The following is a 16,178-nucleotide window of genomic DNA, read 5'->3' on the forward strand; positions in this document are numbered from 1 at the left end:
CATAAGAAACCGCAAAGCACTACGTAAAGAAATAAGAAAGTGATAGCGGAGCTTTACCTGGTTATTTTTAAGAAATCCTAACTAATACTTATTACAATCAAGGTGATCTTTATTAAAATAAATTAATGAGATTTGGCAGAATACGAATTTAAGCCTGAATGCCAACAATGTCAAGCTGTCAGCAACTGAAATGTATTAACTGAAAACTGTTGCATTTGATTGAAGGCTCTATCACGCAAAATGAGAAAAGAGGTCACTCTGGACCTTCAGGGAATCTGTTCTTACAGAAATCTTAATTTTGTTCCCAGTCCCTGGGAAGCAAAAATAATGAATTGCCTTGCTCAGAGATGTGAGAGGTGTACCAGTCACACACTGACAGCACTGCAGTTCAAATTACCTCATCTACCTACAGGAAACATTCAGCTAAAATGGCAGTAATAATTGGGACTAGATAGCATATTCCTTTACTCTTGCTAGAAATACCACTTAAATGGAACTGCTGATCTGAGCAAGTGTTAATAATTGCCCAGAATATTCTGGCCCAGAAGAAGTGATATACCATGTTCTGTTCTGTCTCTTGTTTTAGTAAGATGCAGAAAAAATGGACGTTTGTACGTGTAAGTGTAACACAGTAGCTCCTTACAAAGCGTGGAGGCAATAAAATGAGGTAGAAGAGAGCACCGTACATTCTTTTACTAAGGACTCTCTCGATCAGTTACTGAGAGTAATCCATAAATGCGGATGTCTGAGCTTGTGCAGTTTTGGATGGCAAAAACATCCACTCATCCAGACCTCAGACTGCATTTGCAAAGCTAGGTACCAATATGTGCAAGTAAAAAGTGACCCAAAACTGTGCCACACAGTTTCAGTCATACGCACTTCTAGGCCAGCTGGCCTTGGACTGCAAGCCAACTGCAAAGCCCCACTCCCTGCATCTGTTGTAGAGCAACTTGTCTTTTGCCCTAATGCCTGCAGGCAAATGTAGTGTGCTGTATCTGCTGCTGCTTTGACAGCAAAGTGGCTGTGGTTGGTGGCTCCTGGTTGGACTTCATGATCCGAAATCTTCCCGCTCCAAAATTTAGAGTCACTGGTATATAATCCTTTAAAGATAAGTACAGCTTTCCACAGTTACATATGCTTTCAAAAGCCTCAATTAGTGTAAGACAATCATATTCCAAAATAGCGGCTCCCACAGGGCAATCACCTCACGACACAGCGATGCCAGCTATCCAAGCTCAGTAGCGTAGGATCTACCTGCATAACAGACACTTGAAAATACTCCACAGGAAACCTAAGCTGTCTGTCTTTCTTTAGACTGGTACCACAAACTGGTTAATAGCTGTATTGAGATGACACAGTGGGTGTTTTGGAGAGTGGCCAAAATCTTCTCCTCTACACTTCAGTTGTGATAATTTGGGAAGTCATGCAGCAACGAGCAAAAATATTGTCACTAGTGGGCTGGGCTGCCTGGTAGTTCAGTCAGGAGAAGTGATTTTCCTGTCCGAATGGTTTGAAAGGTAAGCGTACAGCCAGGAATGGTGCCTCAGTTTAGCAATATCTTCTTGTTGTTGGCCCAGCTTTGACTGGAAACCGCCTTGGTTTTCTGTGAGAGTAGGCCAATCCCTGGGCTCAGTTCTTTCAATTTTGAGAACACCGCATTTGCCTGAAATGATCTATTTCATGCTATCAAATACCAAAGATCAGTCATGTTCATATAGATTGAAAAGCTGTTATCTAGCCTGTGGAGGAGAATATCTGTGATCCTTCTGCCATAAAACGTTTCTCACACACAGAAGTCACTAACTTTTCAACAGGCAGAGTGGACGTTCTTCAGCTATTTTTGAGAGACACATTGACAATGTAGGAATATGCACTATTAACAAATGATTGTGGTGAAAGCAAAGCAAGTAATGTAAATGACAATTTTTTTATCTTAATGACTGAAAAATCAGTATTTAAAACAATTGAAGTTGGTAGCTTAAAAGCTATCTAAAACACTATTGAACTTGCAGTTGAAGGGTTACCTCAGATAATTTTCTACTTCTAAGACTTTCTGAGAAATACTCCAAGGCTCTGTTTTCTCCTATCTAACAAAACAAAATCTACTTTTTGGGGTGGCGTGCCACTATGCAGTGCATGAATATTTGTGGGACCTTTAAGATTTGCAGGAGGTTTGGTATTAAGTGCAAAGTACTTTTATTGCTAACTTGCATGTTGATAGGAGAAACAGTTTTCTGGCTCTGCTTATAGATGACCTAATACATCACAGTCTTTCTTCTTCTCTTCCTTCTTTCCATTCTGCCTTCTTTGCTTCTTGATCACAGTCTATTTCTATGTCACCGATTCATCTTCAGGATCTCCTAGGAAAACAGAAACATCATTAAGAACATAACGTATAGAGCTTAGAGAAGATTAGAACAGAATATATAACTAATCTGGTGTGTTGAAGAGGCATAACCACTTGAAAAGTACAATATTAGCATTAAAAGATTTCTCAGAAAAGTCTGGAGCTGGCCCAATTTTATAATAAGACCAATCAACTTCCAAGGCAAAGATAACACAGAGCGGAAGACAAAATCAATGAATATTCTGGAGGAAAATGTGTAAAGTTTGTGTGATGAAGAACTAAGTCAAAAGTGTATTTATATGAAAATGATTCTCCTGATATTATCAGGCTAGATGAAGGCCATGTAAATTACTTTTACATAGCCTGTACAGCTATCTCTAGAGAAACTGATGCCAGAACTGATATAATCTGTATTCCTTTGTGAACTTTCTTTAGTGTTCCATTTCTTTACTAGCAGAAATGAGAATATCATAAAAAGAAAAAGTTATATGGCTAGGACTATTAAACAACTGTGAATATCCCAGCCACAGTCTCATTGAAACCTGACAATTAGTTTGGAGAGAACACCCTCAAACTCTAAAAAGCCTAGCTTGTGAAAAGAAGGAAAAAACACTCTAGGCTGAGAAAATATAAATAATGTCAAATGGAAAAGCTGGCTGTTTGATTGGCATAAAATAATTTCCTTTATTTTCAGTCAGCTTGGAAAACTAATGTTTAATATATTGCCTTTTGTTTTCTTTTTTAGTTTTTTGTATGTGGCTCAGTTTTTCTCCTTGTTTGTGTTTCTGTTTAGTGCTCTTCTTTATTTTTTAAGAAAGGCATTTCCATAAACATTTAAGTTATATTTTAAAATGAGTAAGTTCCACTGTTTTCTTTTCTGTAGATTTTTGTAGCCTTATACTGGTGAGTCATAGTGTCTGTTTTGCTGAATTTTCTAAGTAGAAGAAGTGTTCATAAGCTATACTTTTCACCATAGTACTAGCCTTTACCATATATCTTCTTCCTCAATAGGATCAAGTGTGCTTCATTTTTGCTTGCAAGCAAACTCTTTAACAGCTTTTTTCTTTTCTGGATTAACACTGAACATCTCACTTAATACGAATATATTACCAAAAGATAATCAGTGTTAAGCTATAACTGAACAGCTACAACAGCTAGTTTGAACTCAGTGACAATTGGGGACCAAATAGTTACCAAATAGTTAAGGTAAACAGGATTTTTTTTTTTTTTAAGCACACAAAGATCATATAAATCTTGTCAGGTTGCTCCACTGAGTATTGTAGCCAAGGATTAGTTGTCAGGGCCCTGGAGTTTCACCTAGTCATTTATTATTCTTTAGAGAATGTGATTCACAGTTATTAAGACTGTCTAGCTAAAGAAGATCACTATCACATGAATTGGAAGCTAACTGAATGACTGCAACCTAAAATAATGATGAGTGGCACTAAACAGAACTGAGGGAACATATGAAGGTGGTAGTGTCTGCAGTGCCTTTGGGACTGGTATTATTTAACACACTCATTACTGATCAGGAAGATAAGGTATGTGCAAGAAGAATAATAATGAAATTTGAAGAAGACTTTAAATTAAGATTCAAGAGTCGGTGAATAACAAGAATGGACAAGAAATTTCCTGCAGGCTAGGAAGTTCATTAACCTCATTTTTAGCAAATCCTAAACAGAGTACATTCCAACATTGAGGAACTCTAATTTTTGTATCGGATGTGTGTGTTTTGATGGTTGTGCCCCCCAAAAAATAATAATAATGACACCAACTGCTGTGATTTGAAAAGTTGTATGAGGAACTTCAGGATGGCAGAACTTTTAGGTGCTCAAAAACAGGATAACTCAAGAATTCAGCAGTTCAAAATCAAGAAAGTTTAAGAATGTATAAACCTGTTCAAAAACAAAACAAAACAAAAAATGAAATATGAAACTCTTCCTCTCTTTTTTTTGGTGATTTATCAGATGCCTATGTTTCAGCTACTTTTTTGCTAGTATATTTTTCCTCAAACCTTGAAAAATAGACAGCTGTAAGTGATGCCAGTGGGCATTTCCAGATGATTTTCAAAAGTGGTCCTGTGCAGCATGAATTACAATATTTGCTTTTGCAGTGAATAGCATCCTGATATCCATGTTGAAAAGGAAAATTCAGAATAATTGGGATAATGATGCTGAACATTTTTTGGAGTTGTTGCTGTGATCTGAGGTGAAGAACAGCAATCCGTAGGACTATGAATTTGCTGGTCGTGGCAGTGCTCCTAGGTAAGAGCAAACATAATGTCAGTTCATCTTGTCGAGGTTGGGTTTAAGCTAAATAGTTTTCATTCTGCATGCTTTCACAGTCAGATATTAGGAAAAGAAAATATTCTCCCAAAAGAAAGGGAATGCAGTATCTTTTATCAGTATTATAGATAAGATCCCGCTGTTACAGATGTTTTACACAGCTGATGACCGTGTATGGGGCCTCCAACTGTGAGAGAGCAATATGAAACCACAATTTTTTTTCTTTGTCTTTTGTTTTTTTTTTTCTGCTAATCAGGTAAGTGACCTTTGAGACAGTGTGCAGTAGTTTATCCTGTTCTGTACAGAACTTTTTTGCTTTTAACCTTAGATTTTTGAAATATCGCTATGACTGAGCCACAAATTAACAAATTAACATTACGATTATTATGAAACTACAATCTTTGTTCAACAAGATGACAACATCTTGGTAGAACTTAAAACATGGAAATGTTCAAACTGGTTCAAAACAGTGTCCTTCTAGCCCAGCATCCTGTTCAGGAATAATATTTGGCAGTGGGGGCTGAGAAGTGATTGTGAAAAGAGAGCAAAGAGAAAAAATGAGTCTTTCATTGACACATGCTCCTGGTATCCAGCAACCAGAAGCTTAGGAACTTCCTCAGCCACAGATTACTTCTGAGTAAATAATCTGCACTAGACTTCCAGCCATGCCTCTAGCTGTGACTGTAACGTCCCTAAAACCAGTATAAAATTGCATGTGGATTTCAGAATTTAAAAAATGGCATAAAATAAAACAAAACAATAGAATTTTATAAGCTAATTCATTTGTATTTGTATTTCTATTTCTAATATATGTACCAAACTGATTTTTTTTTGTAAAAGATTTGGGAAAAAAAATCATTTTGCACCCTCACAAGCGCTGCTAAGGACCCCCCTAACAACAGAGGACGGAAGAATTCCCACATGCCACTACTTTCTTTCCAGTTCCACATCTATTAAGAAAAGAAGGAACAGATATTTCACTTACACTGCTTGTGGGCTTTATGGAATCACAGCGGTGATATTGTACTTACAGCAGTTTTTCATAAGCTTTTAGTTGCACAATGAGGGAGCATTTCAGCCTCACTCAGTCCAGGATCAGCATGAGAAAAGCTTACTGCCTTCCTAATTTATAAAGGCCAATGCTGCATTGATAATAGTTAATACCATTCCATCATCACGTCTTCAAATGCTGTAATGCACTGAAATGAACTTTATTTTTAAGATTTTCTAGAGGGATTTATATGAGACTTCCTGTTGTATGTTCTCTAGCTACCTGCTTCTGATTTCTAATTGGAAAATTTAGTGAAAATCCATGTAGGCTCAATTTCTGGGATACTTCAGTTGTTTCTTTTTGTTTGCTGTTGTCTCATAGAAAAAAAAAGATAGAGCCCCTGAAAGACTTACTCATATAAAAGTCACAGCACAGATACCAGGTCAGAGCACCAGTGGTATAAATTAGCTTGATTCCATCACTTTCCAGGAATGAGAAACCAGCCCAGTTTAATTGCAATAGCTTTCCCAAGACATTTCAATTTCCCGGAGTCTTTTTCAATGCTGAATCTGGCATGACCCTTTTTAACTTCTTCAAAGTGTTTTGACTATTATGAGGAGTAAAAAAAAATAAAAATAAAAAAAAAAAGAGAGAGAGAGGCTTTCTTCTGTTGTTGTTTGCTGATCAAAAAAAGAGCGTTGGGGAGGGAAACGTAACGGTGGTGGGAAAGTTGGGTAGAACGCCCGCTTCGCATCACGCTCGCAGTGTTTCCCAAGCCGCAGGGATTTCATGCTTGTTTCCACAGCATGGGAAGCAGGGGCGGCGCAGAGACCCGGCCCGGCTGGGTGGGTAGGCGAGGGGTCCCAGCAGCCCCCAGCCCTGCCAGCCCCGGCAGAGAAGAGTCCCACCGCGGCGCCCCGGGCCTGCCCAGGCTCCCACCGCCCTGCTGCCGCCGCTGCCCCGCCGGAGGGGTGTTTTCACTCCCTGCCCCATCAAAGCTCCCTCTGTTATTGAAATATGAGGCCGCTTCCTCTCCAGCGGAGGCCGCTGGCTCGAGGCGGGAATCAATGGGCCTATATATTCTCCCTGGGGTTATAAAGAAACGTCTCTTTGTTCTGCAGGGAGGGCCGAGCCCCAGGCACTGCTCCCCACCCATGTTATTTTAGGGGCGTCCATGCTTGTCCAGGGCCACTCTGGGCCCTGTTGGGCACTGAGGCCAGCTATGCCCTCAGGCACCCCCCCAGGCATGCTGTAAATACGGCCTGGGGGCTGGGATTGCCCCACATGCTGAAATGCACACCCACACCCACACACATACACATACATGCACACAAATGTCCCAGTTCCGATGCAGTCTGGGGATGAATTTGGATCTGGCCCTGAGATCGCTGGAGATCGCCTAGCTTTCAGCCTTAGCCTTCCTTCCCTAAAATTCAAAATGAGGCACCTTTAGCCACCCTTATCTAATTTTTTTACATTTGACATATGTACATTGTGTGTATTTTTACTGGCCACAATAACCCTGAACTGATATCTTGATATTTTTAGACAGAGTCCTACAACACTGGACTTTTTCAGTGGGGTCTGCCACGAAACATCTGATCACACACAGCTCTGGCTGACCCCTGCTCGACGAAGCTGGTAAAAATGATGGCTTCAGACGTGTTTTTGCACCAGGATGTGTTAGGCTCTGGCATTTCCTGATCAAGAAGGATTGATGAGCTGTAGTCTCTTTTGATGGTGCAGCCTGAGAGTTTGACGCCCACAATGATAAAGCTAACAAGGTTCAAGCTGAAAAATGAAGTTAGAGAGTTGCAGTTGTTGTGACACCGTTACAGTCTACTGTTTAGCATTTGAGAAAGGGAAGAAAAGAATAAAATGAATCCACAAGACCAAGTTGCCTGGGTTACCTGTGTTTTCTAATCTAATAGAATTCAGGGGTGGAGGAAACAAGCACACATTTTCTAGTGTTGTTGGAGAGGAAGCTCCAAGAATTTGGGTTTTTTTCTTTTTTTCAGTTGAAGAAAGAGCAGCTACACTTGTTTTCAGTGAATATAACATTAGTTAGGCCCCAATTTGCCGAACTGTAATACATAGCAAGGCTGAGGTTTTTTATTGTTATTTTTTGGTTTGGTGTGGTTTTGGTTGGTTGATTCAGTTTTTGAATAACGGTCACATGTAGACATTCAACAGTGTTTGCTGTTGTGAGACCCAAGGTTTAATGTGTATGCTTTTCATGCCATGGAATTTAACGTTTTAGGGCCAAGAATTGCATAGATTAGCAGACTCCTTGGGGGCAGAGGGTACACCTCGTCATGTGAAATGCACCAAAATCCAGATATTCTTGATGCTGGAGGAACAATTTGGCTTGAGTCGGTGTTTAGAAATTCGAACGCAAAGACTTAGGGCCAACATTTGCCTGGTTTTTAGGGTTTTGTGATGCACATGCTCTGAGAGTAAAGGAGTGACCAGTATTTGGGCTGTAATAAGAGAAATTGGACTTGTTTCCTGGATTGAGAATTCATTTGGGAATTGGGGGTAAAACAAAAACACAACAGGATCCTGCTAGATCCAGCTGTTTCCTCCCCCTTCCCCCCACCCGCCCCCCCCTCCATCCCTAGCACTTTCCCCCTTTCTGAAAACATGTTCCCACCCTCAGAGTTAATGGTAGGGTGGGGGGTAAATAGGGAGCGGGGGGCTGGGAGCCAGCAGAGGCAAGTGGTCCGAAGTATCATGTTTCGCAGGGTGTCACCCACCCTGAATCCAGGATCCCGGCACAAGGAGCACCCCCGGCTTTTTGCGCCGCGCGGTGGTGTCAGCTCGGCGCTCGTGTGCGCTGCGCTGCGGGGGCATTTTTAGGTAGCGGCGCGGGAGGGCAGCGCAGCGCAGCGCAGCGCAGCGCAGGGCTGCGCGGGGACGCCGCGGTGTCGCGGGCGGGACAGCGTGTGTGTGTGCGTGCGTGTGTGTGTGTGCATGTGTGCGTGTGTGCGTGTTCGCCGGGGCGGGGGGGGGGGTGTTGGGTGGGGTGGTTATTTTTTCCTGTCCTTCCTGGGGTCCGAAGGGAAAGCACGCTGAGCTGTAATTAAGGCATCTCGGAGGCGTACTTAACTTATGACGTGTTGCTTTTCTTCTCCTCTCGGTGAGAAAGTGGCTCGCTCTCCCCTGAATCAGGTCCTCTGCCACTCAGAGCCACAAAGAGAGTCGGGACATAGGCACACACACGCACACCCCAACTCCAGGTGAGCACCAAAAACTTCCTCCGCACTTGGCTGTCCTCGCTTTCACACCGGTGGGGATTTGTGAGAGCATCTTAACTTTGGAGCTCTGCGCAAGGTAAAAAAACAATCAAACTTCTGGGAAAGGTTTTTAGTCCTTTCTTTCTTTACATCGGATGGGGATCCAGTAAGCAGCGGCTGTGGCACCAGCTCCAGGGCTGTGCTGAAGGGATTTTCACACAGTCTAATGGGACAGTGAAGGGGGGTGAGGGGGAAAGACGGATTGTGAAACTGGCTAACTTGGATGTATTTGACTTTAAGTGCTCCATGTTACCGAAGGAGATCATATTGCAACTGCAGATTCAGTCTGAAATATAAAAGTTGTTTAACTCAGACCTATGGCTTCCTCCTATGGGATTACACATTTCACAGAGACTCGTCTTTCTTGAGGGATTTCTCCATCTGTTAGACACTTTTAGAAGTTTTTAGGAAGGACAGTAGACTGAGCAAGAATTTGAAGGGTTGGGAATGGGTTTGTGTAAAGTATGGGCTATCTAGTTAGGACGGAAATGATTTTGATGTTATTTGATAAATTATATACTGATGTCACATGTGGCTATTTATTGTCAAAGAAAGCCTAAATAACATTCAGCACAGGTTTCTGTGTCATCTCAACTCACCAAGAAAGTTGGGATGTCATAGCATTTTGAATGTGTAACTGAATGTTAGCTGATCCATAGCTATGATAAGCTTATAGTGTCATTGGCTGTTTGCCTTTTGGTTGAATACAGAGAAAGGTGTCATTTGAAACGTTTCTCATGGCAAAAGTACTTGTGTGGTAGTTCAGATATAAAGGGTTTGAATGAATTTACATGTTTGGATTAAGGCTGTTTATTGCTCTTCTTTTGTATATCACTAGGGAAAGGAGTTCCTTACTGCTAGGGTCTTTTGGGGGAGAAAACATTGCGGTATATGCTGCTGTATGATGTCATAAACTCATATAACTCCTTAAGGAGACTCTGGGAACCTCGCAACGTGCACAAGAATCACGTGGATTATTAATGTATTGTATTAATGACTAGTTAGGCTATTTTAGTGCCTGCATGTCAATAGAAGCTATCTAGACAGATTGCCATTGTTTTGTTAGGAAAACATTGTTAGGAATGTGTATGATCCGGTAGTTGAAAACACAGATGTAGTGAGGCTATATAACTATGGATGCACACCCTCTCAATAAGCACTGTTGGTAGAGCATTTTCAGCACGTGGAGAAATGTATTATAAACAGGGAAATTATTATCAGCTCCTATGGAGGGAGAATCAGGAGTCAGTAGTCTTCTGCCAAGGAGTGCCAAATGCTCGTACTACAAAGAGATGGCTCATGCTTTGCTTGATTTTTTGCATCTAATGGAGGCAGATCTTCAACTCCTGTAAAGCCTAGCTAAGTGGAGTTACTTTGAATGCATTATCTGATACTCTAAACCATATGCGCTTACCTGTATTAGGTGTTCTGGTAACCAGGGAAAGGAAAGGAAGGAAATAAAGCAGAAAGGAATAAAAAGAAAGAAAGATAAATTCATGGTACTTTTCAAAGTAGCAATTCAAACAAAAGGAGAAAAATAATTTTCTAGAGAACAATTATTTCAAGTTAAATAAGTAATAAAAATGACAATGTAATAATCAAGATACTGCTGGTCTGCATTGAAAATATTCCAAAAGACCTTTCTTCATAATATGATCCCTAAATGTCTAAGCGGATTCTAATGAGAAAGAGACACCTCCTCCCCCCATGTCATTATGAAGTGAGGTATTAGCTATAGCAATGTCCTATTTAGAGATATGACGGACAGGATAATTCAACAGGATTCCACAGTAAAGCATCCTTTCACAACATACCTAATGGGTTCCATTTCTTCTCATTTTCTGTTAGTATGCTTAAAATAACTAGTAGCTATGTAAAAATTAAAAAGAACTAAGGTAATGCAAAGGCCTGGGTTTACGGAGAAGAGGTTTCAGAAAAGGTTGGGGGCTTTCTGTGCCATGCTGTATTGTACCTTTGTTTTTACAATTTGCAATTGGGCAAGAGGAACATTTTCCACTGCTTGGAGAATGCTCCAGTCTCTGATTTTAGAGACTGAAGGAAATACTGTTGTCCACTATTTGTCACAGTCTTGATTTTGGAACCAACAAAGCTGATATCAACACTTACTTAATCAGGTCGCTGAACTTCTCTGCCCCTCAGTAACAACCAAGAAATAATATTGACCAAGCTTTAGAAAGTGCTTTGAGATCTTCAAGTGAAGCGTGACTTTGCAATTGCTTATATTTAAATATGTTCAAAATCTTCCAATTCACTACAACGATTCAGGACTGCAAGGATTCAGATCAGGTCAGGAATTAATATTTTTGATTTTCATTTGCCTTTGCACTAAAGTCGTGGTAAAACTATCCTTGAATTGAAATACTTCGCATTTCTATGTTTCACTGTAAACCTGGTAGTGCATTTCATTATTTAAAGTTTCCTGAAAATTGAAAGTACATTTTTTGGAAAAAAGTCATTTTCATATTACAAGCGTCTTCTGTTGCTTGTGAGGAAGTATTAGACATTCTGTCTGCACTGTTAGTAACTGTAGCATACAGTACTGCACTTGAAAAGGTAGCTTGTAATTTGTAGGTAACAAAATGTTCTTTGGGGCAGAAAAAGTCTGAATATACTTAGGATTTCAATCAATAGCGTTTAAGGAGGATTAGAGGAAACAGCTGGCTAAACAAATATTAGGTGTAGAGTGGATGCAGTGGTATAAATTAATAATGCAGTTCTTTATCTACTCTATGAATGGGAGGTTTTGTGGAGATAAGACGGCCTAAACACGGTCACTGTATGCCACCTAGTGGATACTGCAAATAGTTTCCCGAAAGATTTTTTTTTTATTTAATTCTAAATGTATGTAGCCAATCCAGGTGCACCTTAACTGTAAAAGGTCAACTTTATTCTATTTTACCATTAAAAGATATCAGCTTACTTTTTTTCTTTTTTAAATTAAATTTTTAGGGGAGATTCTTTCTGATTTTTAAGTGTCTATTAGATGCGGTAAAAAGCAGTTCAGCTTTTGTTTAACATAATTTGTCACCAATATCTGTTTCCAAAGTCGTGTTAAATCGTTCTGTAGCAAATATCCACAAATTAACACTCAGTTTGGCATTACTGAGCAGTTACTGGGAAAGTGAAGGGATTTTTTGTACAAATATTATGGCAGAAGAGAAGAGATGGTCATCAGTAAGGATTTCAAAGCAATTGCTGCTTCTAAAACTCCATTGTCACAGAGAATGTCCTGCTGTTAAACGATTTTTTAGTCCTGAATATCTTGTTGATGATAGCCATAGACAAATAAAATGTCAAATTATTTCTAATGCCTAAGAAAAGGTCATAAACCCTCTCCATCTTCCTTTTTGTGCATGCCATCTACCTCCGCCTTCCTCAGACCTCACACACATATCTGCTGGACTGTCCTTTCTCTTTACTGGGGAAAGGAAGATTGCTATTTGGTCCACCAGATTGTTTATTCAGTAGCAGATATTTAGATGATGTCAATTCTCATAGCTCTGAAGAAGCCAATGAAAGGACAGGAATTTAAGCAAGCGTACGTCAGTCTGGATGTACTCTGTGACTGGTTTTATGCTATGTGACCGGCTATATGCTCCCTCTTTCTAAGCTTTTTTGGAACTCCTCCATCACCATAGCTCCCACTGCAGACATGTCCTGAGCACCTACACCCAGCAATGGAGCTATGCATTATTCTCAATGGCTAAAGGAGCAAATAGGTACTAAAATACTTCATAAAATCAAGCTCTCTGTGCTTTGCTCGCTCCTGATTTCCATCACTGTCTGAACGGTAAATCAAATGGCAACACCACACTTATCAGAACAAACAATTTCCATGTCCTTCTCATTCGCTAGCTTTGAAAACACATTCTTCGTTTCCTTTTAATTAGTACAACAGAGAGGAAATCTTGAACATGATCAATGGCTCTGAAGACAAACATTTTAAAGATGCATTAAGAAATCACAGAGCAGTAATCAGTCTGAAGACTGCACAGAATAGTTTGAAAACTTTTCTCAAGAGCTATATGAAATATGATCATAAGAGGTTGTTAACATGATGCATGAGTTAATGACTGAAATGAGAAGGAACTCTGCCTTCCCATTCATCAGGCAAAGTTTACAAATGAAAGTCTAGGAAGATAAAATGCCACAGCAGCAAATGGGCTAATTGATTTGATGCTATGCCACGTAGGTTGCTACCTTTCATTTTAACTCATTCCAGCCTGGAACTGCGACTCAGAGGAGCCACTGCCAGAATCTAACCCTGATAGCAATGATTAAAGTCTCCGCAAAGCGACCAAGCCTCTCCCATAGGCGAGCTTTCCGTGAATGGCATGTTGAGCTGCTGCCATCTCTAGAGCAGGGCACATATAACTGCAGAATCTACATCATTAATTGTCTGGCATAATACAAATAAAATCATGAGAGCAGAAGAATGTCAGTAGATATATGCCTCTTGCTTCAAAAAATGTCAGCTTGGCATTTGTCTAATAGCAGAAGACCATTATCTTGAGACAGCTTTCCATTAATAATATCGCCTAATTACTTTAAATGCTTATCTTGTGCAAGGAACATATGGGCAATGGAGACAGGTTAGATTGGAAATGTGTTTGACAGAAATCTAAGTACTAGAAAACAAATGTTTCAAACTACTCCAGAGGGAAATGAAAAAAAGAGTTATTTAGAGGCAGTTCAAACTTAGGGTTGATCAATACTTTTAGAAGTAGATATATTAGGTAAGTCTTTCTTTTCTTCTTCCCTTTTTTCCCCATGTGTTATATCATGTTAATTTACACTGCTTATATCGTTTTACCTGATGACTTGTCCTGTAAAGTATATCAGTAAGTATTAGTGCAGCAAATCATAAGACACAATGGCATTTATTACAAATAACATTCCTTCCCTACCATAATGTCTATATGCGAAGACAGGAGTGAATCTGTGTATGTCTATGCATATATGTGTATACATATGCTCACATGCCCTGTTAGAATGTGTAATTTATTTTTCAGAGCCTGATGATTGAAGATCGATTGTGTTAAATGCCAGCCCACTGGTGATTTGTAGTTTTTAGCACACAGACTATTACCTCCATTGTTTTAAAACTGGTGATTCATTGTTCCCCTAGTTAGTGGCTATCACTGCTTGACACTTGTGTTTTGGAAGATCATATACACAAAAGCAATGGTACAATACCAGTGTGCTGTTATGTTCTGATCCTACATAACAATATATAAATGACTTTACTTACGTTATTAATTCACTGCAATCAATAGAAACTCAGATAGGATTCAGTGAATGAAACTATTCATCTATTTGCAGAATGACATCTGTAACTTCTCATATGGCTGATCAAAAAGCAATATGTAAAGCTCCTAACCTGCAAATGCGTGTGGCTTTATAGACATTAGTACCTCACTGACGCTAATAAAGTGTTCTTTTAGGTAAGGTTATGCACATTTACAAAGAGTGGAGGAATGAAGGCCTGCAGCTACGGTCTTTATATGCAGAAGAAGTATCTATTCACGCAGGAAAAAAAAATTCATTGATAAAATGATTCCCTAAACCCTCCAGCTGGAATTGAACAACTGTGCATTATTAATATTTAAGAAAATACATGCCACACCCCAAAATAGCTATGTAGTGATTATTTTTTCCATAAAAATGCTTTCAAGAAGGAAAAAAAAGAGAAAAAAACCCTGAGTCATACATAGCATTTAAAACACTGCTTAGAGATGGGAAAAGCACGTTCCAAAATTTCCCGTTTCATAATAGCTGTGAAAACATTATAGTGTTGGGCGCAACCAAGAGATTTATAAGAAGCCTGTCAGGCAATATTAATGTTCAAATAGGTGCAGTAGTTAACTTGACTGAAACTCCAGGGTTACCGAGGTGTGGGTGGCTGGTGGGTGGGCGGGTGGGTGGTAGGGGTGTGCGCGGTGTGGAGCAGACCACGGCGGGGCTGCCACCTTCTGGTAAACGCTGCTTATTGCCGGAGGTGGCTGCCGCTCGTTTCCGCAGCCGACATGCTGTACGTGCGGTAACGAGGCTGCGCGTTTTTAATTTCATGCCTAACCTGAAAGATTACCAAACACATCATTGTTATTTTCAGATATAACGTGTTTCAGGGTTTCTAAATGTCTGGAACAAAATGTCAAGTTTTGCCAAGTCACTGTGACTGAAGTTACTTTAATAGCTTCGATTAGGCAGTTTCAAAATAGTTGTGCAACTTGGGATTCCGCTTTCACTAACAAGCCAGGCAAGTAGGCTGGGGAATTTTTATTTTTATTTTGTGTAAGAAAAGTATAAATTATTAGATTTTTGTAAAGCAACCTCCATATCTGATTTCATCTGTACTTTATTATGTGTCCCATTCTGATCAAATCAGACAACAAGAAAAGCTTTGCAAACCCAGTAAGGCTGTTCCCATTAGGATGGGAGAGAGGTAGTGGCACATATGACATCTTCATAAGCAAGCCAGGAAAACATTGTCTTGATGAAACTACTATAATATGTTTTCATAACTGGTTAGGAACTCAATAGCTCACTGTGAAAATAGAAGCACATACCAGCCAGGATTTTTCCAGGGCTAGTCAGAGTTGGTACTCTTCAATATTTTTATTAGTAACCTGGACAATTGAATAGAAAATATGTTTTAAGTTTTTAGACAACACAGAACTGGGAGAGAGGAACGCCTTTTGGAAGGTATGGGCGTAAAAGTTAAAATGATCTGCCTAATTGGAGAAAAATCTGGGAAAAAAATCATTTAAATAAATGCAACATGCTAAACTGAGGCAGAAATTATCAACTACAGAAATACAGAATGGAAAACAGCTGGTTCAGAGTAGTTCTGGGGTACTCAACCAGAATATGTGTCACGTTGTCGCAAAAAGAAAGCTATACATAAAGATGAATAAGGTTTAAGGTCTCATTTGAGGTTGTTCCCAGTATCAGGCACTGAATTTTAAGAGTTGCAAAGACCAGCTAAAGCAAATCTTAAGGAAAATAATGAGAATGATAGGAATTAGGAAACATTACTTTAAAAAATGAAAAATCTGTTATGTTTAGCTTAAAGAAAAAATACACTATAAAGCGAATAATCAGAAAAAAGAAGAAGTAATGGGTGCATGTTGCAGGGAGAAAGATTGGGGAAAGAGATTTCTGAATGTAAAAATGAGAAAGCTTAGGAATAGACTGCCTGGGAAATCTGTGGCATCTCTGTTGTTTTAGGTTTTAAT

The 16,178-nt window shown here is 39.6% G+C and overlaps 1 protein-coding gene across 11 annotated transcripts in view; it reads left to right on the forward strand.

The window, feature by feature from the left end:
• The first annotated feature begins 8,324 nt into the window (after positions 1-8,324).
• Positions 8,325-16,178, forward strand: part of LOC138060865 (hyaluronan and proteoglycan link protein 1) — a 67,781-nt gene continuing 59,927 nt past the window's right edge. The window contains exons 1-2 of one of the 11 annotated variants that reach the window (XM_068925849.1): positions 8,325-8,482; positions 8,772-8,862. The gene's annotated coding sequence lies outside the window, so the exon portion shown is untranslated. Of the gene's footprint in view, positions 8,575-8,664; positions 8,957-16,178 lie in introns of those variants that run through there. The other 10 variants (XM_068925848.1, XM_068925859.1, XM_068925851.1 and 7 more) reach the window with 10 other exon arrangements.

This window comes from Struthio camelus, chromosome W, assembly GCF_040807025.1.
Source record: "Struthio camelus isolate bStrCam1 chromosome W, bStrCam1.hap1, whole genome shotgun sequence".
Taxonomy (NCBI): domain Eukaryota; kingdom Metazoa; phylum Chordata; class Aves; order Struthioniformes; family Struthionidae; genus Struthio; species Struthio camelus.